The sequence below is a fragment of the Oncorhynchus keta genome, chromosome 26 (assembly GCF_023373465.1).
Source record: "Oncorhynchus keta strain PuntledgeMale-10-30-2019 chromosome 26, Oket_V2, whole genome shotgun sequence".
In the NCBI taxonomy this organism is placed as follows: Eukaryota; Metazoa; Chordata; class Actinopteri; order Salmoniformes; family Salmonidae; genus Oncorhynchus; species Oncorhynchus keta.
The window spans coordinates 246498-252165 of record NC_068446.1 but is presented as its reverse complement, the minus strand read 5'-3'; the positions used below and the strand labels follow the sequence as shown (position 1 = coordinate 252165).

The 5668-nt window shown below is 40.6% G+C and overlaps 1 long non-coding RNA gene across 1 annotated transcript; it reads right to left on the bottom strand.

The window, feature by feature from the left end:
- Positions 1-2842: 2842 nt before the first annotated feature.
- On the bottom strand, positions 2843-5209 carry LOC118358681 (uncharacterized). The gene is made up of 4 exons (XR_004820497.2): positions 5133-5209; positions 4201-4386; positions 3853-4096; positions 2843-3695 (listed from the first exon to the last, which is right to left on the bottom strand). It is a non-coding gene; the product is annotated as an uncharacterized LOC118358681 (long non-coding RNA).
- Positions 5210-5668: the final 459 nt, after the last annotated feature.

Genomic DNA, 5668 nt, shown 5'->3' with positions numbered 1-5668 from the left:
GGTTTGTCTGAGGGCATAGCGGGATTACTTATAAGCATCTGGATTATTGTCCCGAACATTGAATGCGGAAACTCTAGCTATGCGGCTGTTGCCTGTAATCCATGGCTTCTGGTTTGGAAAAGTACATACGATCACTGTAGGCACAACGTTGTCGATGCACTTATTGATGAAGCCGGGGACTGAGGTGGTGTACTCCTCAATGCTATTGGATGAGTCCCGGAACATATTCCAGTCTGTGCTAACAAAACAGTTCTGTAGCTTAGCATCTCAGTCCTGTCGTGTAGCTTCCGTGTCATCTGACAACTTCTGTATTGAGCGAGTCACTGGTACTTCCTGCTTTCGTTTATGCTTGTAAGCAGGAATCAGGAGGATACATTTATGGTCAGATTTACCAAATAGAGGGTGAGGGAGAACTTTATATTAATCTATGTGTGTGGAGTAAAGGTGGTCTATAGTTTTTTTTCTTTAATTACACATGTGGCATGATGGTAGAAATGAGGTAAAACGGATTTATGTTTGCCTCCATTAAAGTCCCCGGCCACTAGGAGTGCCGCTTCTGAATGAGCATTTTCTTGTTTGCTTATGGCCTTATAAAGCTTGTTGAGTGCGGTCTTAGTGCCAGCTTCGGGTTGGGGTGGTAAATAGACGACTACAAACAATATAGATGTGAACTCTCTTGGTAGATAGTGTAGTCTACAGCTTATCATGAGGTATTCTCCCTCAAAAAAGCAATATCTCAAGACTTCTTTAATATTATACATTGCGCACCAGCAGTTATTGACAAATAGACACACACCTCGACCCCTCGTCTTACCAGACGTAGCTGCTCTGTCCTGCTGAAAAACAGAATCAGTCCAGCTCTATATTATCCGTCTTGTCGTTCAGCCAAGCTACAGTTTTTAATGTCCCGTTGGTAGGATAGTCTAGTTTTCCAATGATTGCACATTGGCCAATAATACGGAGGGCTGTGTTTCGTGTAGGCTTACCCTACCGTGTAAATCTCTCTAGGACAAGGTTACTTTTATCAATATATTCACATGTAATTACCCCACAAAAATTAAACGCTAATTAGCTGCTAATGTGGCTATCATAAAGAACTTCCATAACGATTTCGCTGTTTAAACAAGTTTTGTTTAGCTAATAAAATGAAAACATTATTTCAAACTACTTTTGGGTACCTTGTTAACATTAGAACATTAAATCCATGTCTTAACTTGTTGGTGACAGGTGACATCCGGATGAAATGCCCAAATTCATCCCCAGAAGATGAGATATGATATAATTAGTAGATTTGGATTTTAAAAAACACTCTGAAGTTTCTAAAACTGTTTGAATCATGTCTGTGAGTACAACATAACTTATTTAGCAGGCGAAACCCCGAGGACAAACCATTCAGATTGTTTTTTTTTTTTTCGGTCACTCTCTTTTCAATGGGTATTTCATTGGGAATCCAGATTTCTACGGGTCCTTCTTGTAGTTCCTACCGCTTCCACTGGATGTCACCAGTCTTTAGAAATTGGTTGAGGTTTTTCCTTTGGGTAATGAAGTAGCCCTGTTCAAGTGTACTGTTAGAGGTGAACAGAAAACTAGCTTCAGTTTATTTTCCTCCTTTACTGAACACAGATCATCCTGTCTTAAATTTGATTGATTATTTACATGAAAAAATACCTAAAGTTGTATTACAAAAGTAGTTTGAAATGTTTTGGCAAAGTTTACAGGTCATTTTTCAGATATTTTGTAGTCACATTGCTCAAGTTGGAACCAGTGTTTTTCTGGATCAAACGCCGCCAAATAAATGGACATTTTATATATATAGATGGAATTAATCGAACAAAAGGACCATTTGTGATGTTTATGGGACATATTGGAGTGCCAACAAAAGAAGCTCAAAGGTAAGGCATGAATTATATTTTTTATTTCTGCGTTGTGTCGCCCTTGCAGGGTTGAAATATGCTTTTCTCTCTTTGTTTACTGAGGTGCTATCATCAGATAATAGCATTGTTTGCTTTTACCGAAAAGCCTTTTTGAAATCTGACATGTTGGCTGGATTCACAAGTGTAGCTTTAATTTGGTATCTTACATGTGTGATTTAATGAAAGTTTGATTTTTGGAGCGCTGCATTTTTTGGCGCTCTGAATTTTCACTGGCTTTTGGCCAGGTGGGGCTAGCATCCCACATATTCCAGAGAGGTTAAACGTTGCAGAAATGGCAAGAAAACGTGTAATCAGCTTAACACATTAAAGTTACTTACAGATCACAAAGTCAGCTCATTTCCACTCCATTCATATGCATAGTTTGATTCAGACACAGGCTTGTCTGGCTGTCATGTTTTTATTTTCACTTGCCCTTCCCTACACTGAAATAATATAATTTCAGTCGTCCTAAATTACGATTCATTATTTCTCATAGCTCATTAGTACACCGTTGTGGTTGAACATATGTTTCTATTGTAGATCCTATGATACAATGAATACCATCAAAGTATCCCTTACAATTTACAGTAATGAACACCTTGTAAAACAGCTGTGAAAACCAACCTGAAATGTTTCATATTTTAATAATATCAACGTAGATTTTTTTGGTACAGTTTATTTTCAGAATTTGTTCTGTACACTCACATGGCAATCATAGATTAAAATACTGAACATCGGTGTGTGGAATATTGAGGTGGTTGTTGAGTGTGTGTGGGTGAGAGGTTCTGCCTGTCTCTTGTTCTCAACAGGCAGCCAGTCTCAGAAGAGGGAGAGAAGAGGGCCTTGAAGAAGGAGACAGGCACTGCTCCTTTCATTGTGCTAAGAGTTTGCAGTGCTTGTGTTTTTAGTTCAACTGTATCACATGTTCACAGTATGATCGTGCAAGAATACCTTCTTAACAGATAAGGACTTCACAATAACACTAGCTGTAGATGTAATCAAATTGTATTTGTCACATACACATGGTTGGCAGATGTTAATGCGAATGTAGCAAAATGCTTGTGCTTCTAGTGCCGACAGTGCAGTAATATCTAACAATTCCCCAACAACGACCTAATATGATGTCCATGATGATTTTTTTGGACATCGGGTGCTGAAGGTGTCATGGAGGGCAGGTAGTTTGCCCCCGGTGATGCATTGTGCAGACCGTGCCACCCTCTGGAGAGCCTTGCGGATGAGGGCTGTGCAGTTGCCATACCAGGCTGTGATATAGCCTGACAGGATGTTCTCGATAGTGCATCTGTAAAAATTGTCAGGGTTTAGGTGACATGTCAAATTTCTTCAGCCGCCTGAGGTTGAAGAGGCGCTGTTGCGCCTTCTTCACCACACTGTCTGTGTGAGTGGACCATTTCAGTTGGTCTGTGATGTGTACGCGAAGGAACATAAAACTTTCCACCTTCTCCACTGCTGTCCCTTCGATGTGGATAGGGGGGGTGCTCCCTCTGCTGTTTCCTGAAGACCACGATCATCTCCTTAGTTGAAGTTGAGTTTCCTGACACCCCACTCCAAGTGCCATCACCTCCTCCCTGTAGGCAGTCTCGTCGTTGTTTGTAATCAAGCCCACTACTGTTGTGTCATCTGCAAACTTGATGATTGAGTTGGGGGTGCGCATGGCCACAGTTGTGGCTGAATAGGGAGTACAGTTCATGTAATGAAAAGGTGGTTGGTAATTGAGGACATCAGGTGGATCCACATCTGGCTGTTGGACAGAACCACTAGGTCCTGGAGAACAGGAGCAGAGTTAAAAGGAACGGGGTAGGAGACATGGATGTAAACAAGCAAACAGGTTACACTTTGCTGTGAGATAATGTAATGGATTAGTGCACTGTTATAAATTGGAGACATGTACTTTTCAACATTTTTGGAAGGTATAGCCTACCTCAAGCTGGTCTCCCACCGACTCAGAGCACAGAGAATCAGACTGATCCGAACAAACTGGTTCTGTTGGATGGGATACCTCCTGCTCAGCATATATACACTTTCTTGCTTTTTCAGATATCAACCAAAGATGATCATACTTTGTCTATTGGGCTTCACTGAAGTGTAAGGGCGTCAGTGCATTCAGTGGTCGACCGTCCAACTGCTCAAGCTGGAGTAGATTGTTGGCTTCCACCGAGGTAATCCTAGGAAGACAGAGAAAAATATCAGTGTTAGTGAAAATTAAACTAGCTTCGGGTTATTTTGTGTGCAAATGCAAATAGTTATTATCGAGATTTCTTATTTTCACCTTAACAGATGGTGACCCCAACTAGGAGCGAAAGAGCAGCGAGGTATTCCCAGGTCTCGCCTTTCTTTCGTCCTTCTTCCAAACCGAGTAAGTCAACCGGATGTCATAACACTTGGTCCCCTTATTGATTCTGCTCCGGTAGCTGTCCTTCTGTTTCTCTTGCAACTTGTCAATGTTCAGTCTCACCTTGATTAGTAACAGGAATAAATGCAATTATATTTCATATTACAAATACATTTCTTACATATCTCTTGGAGGGCAAGAAAATAAATTAACAGAGGACAATACTTTTTATCTGGTCAAAAACCTCCACATCCTTCTCAGTCCGTGCCTGAAGTTGGTCCTTGAAAGCACTGTGATCTGGTTCGACAACTTCCATGTCATGGGTGCCGTTGGAAGTAGACCAAAGTGCAGCATGGTGAGCGTACAATTGTTTGTTTGTTGTGTGTTTTTATTTTATTTTATTTTAATTTCATTGTAATTTTTTTTTATATATATTTTTTTTTAATGTTGCCAACAACTGTGCCGCTTACAGGGCTAAGTGCCACAACAAAAACAGTTAGCCATTTTACCATCCTTTCAGTGGGGATAGTTATCTAAGTATGATTCCCAATCAGAGACAACGATAGACAGCTGTCCCTGATTGAGAACCATACCCGGCCGAAACATAGAAAACAAAAAAATAGAATGCCCACCCCAAAAAATAGAATGCCCACCCCTGACCTAACCAAATAGAGAAATAAAACGTCTCTCTAAGGTCAGGGCATGACATACCACCACATCAGGGGGGGTTTCAGGAATCTGAATGTATGTTATACAAAAACAGCAATAATTGTAGATACAATTGCATTGTTTACCTCAGTCAACAGCTGAGGCTCCTGTCTGTACTCAGTGGAGGCCTGGATGTTGTTGTTGTGTGCAAAGAGAATTACCTTCAGGTTGTTCTCCCACACTTCCTGGTACCAATCAAGGCAGTCTTGACGGTCCCGTTGGTCCATTCACCAAACCTGTGGGAGGGGGTAGGAAAGCCATCTATTTACAATGTAAGATATTGAAATATGTCTGATCATGTACCATGGAAAAACAAAAACAAACGGTATAAAATTAATTAAACAAACAATTGGAGACTGGAGAATTGGAGAATATAACCTATAGCATCCATACCTTGTTCCAGCATTCTTGACTTCGGTCACTCAAGATGACCTCAGGAGAAATATGGGTGTATGTATACAATTTTGCAGATTAACACTGGAGTGATAAATGATCAGATGGTCATGTACAGGTAGAGATATTGGTGTGCAAAAGAGCAGAAAAGTAAATAAATAAAAACAGTATGGGGATGAGGTAGGTAAAAATGGGTGGGCTATTTACCGATAGACTATGTACAGCTGCAGCGATCGGTTAGCTGCTAAGATAGCAGATGTTTGAAGTTGGTGAGGGAGATAAAAGTCTCCAACTTCAGCGATTT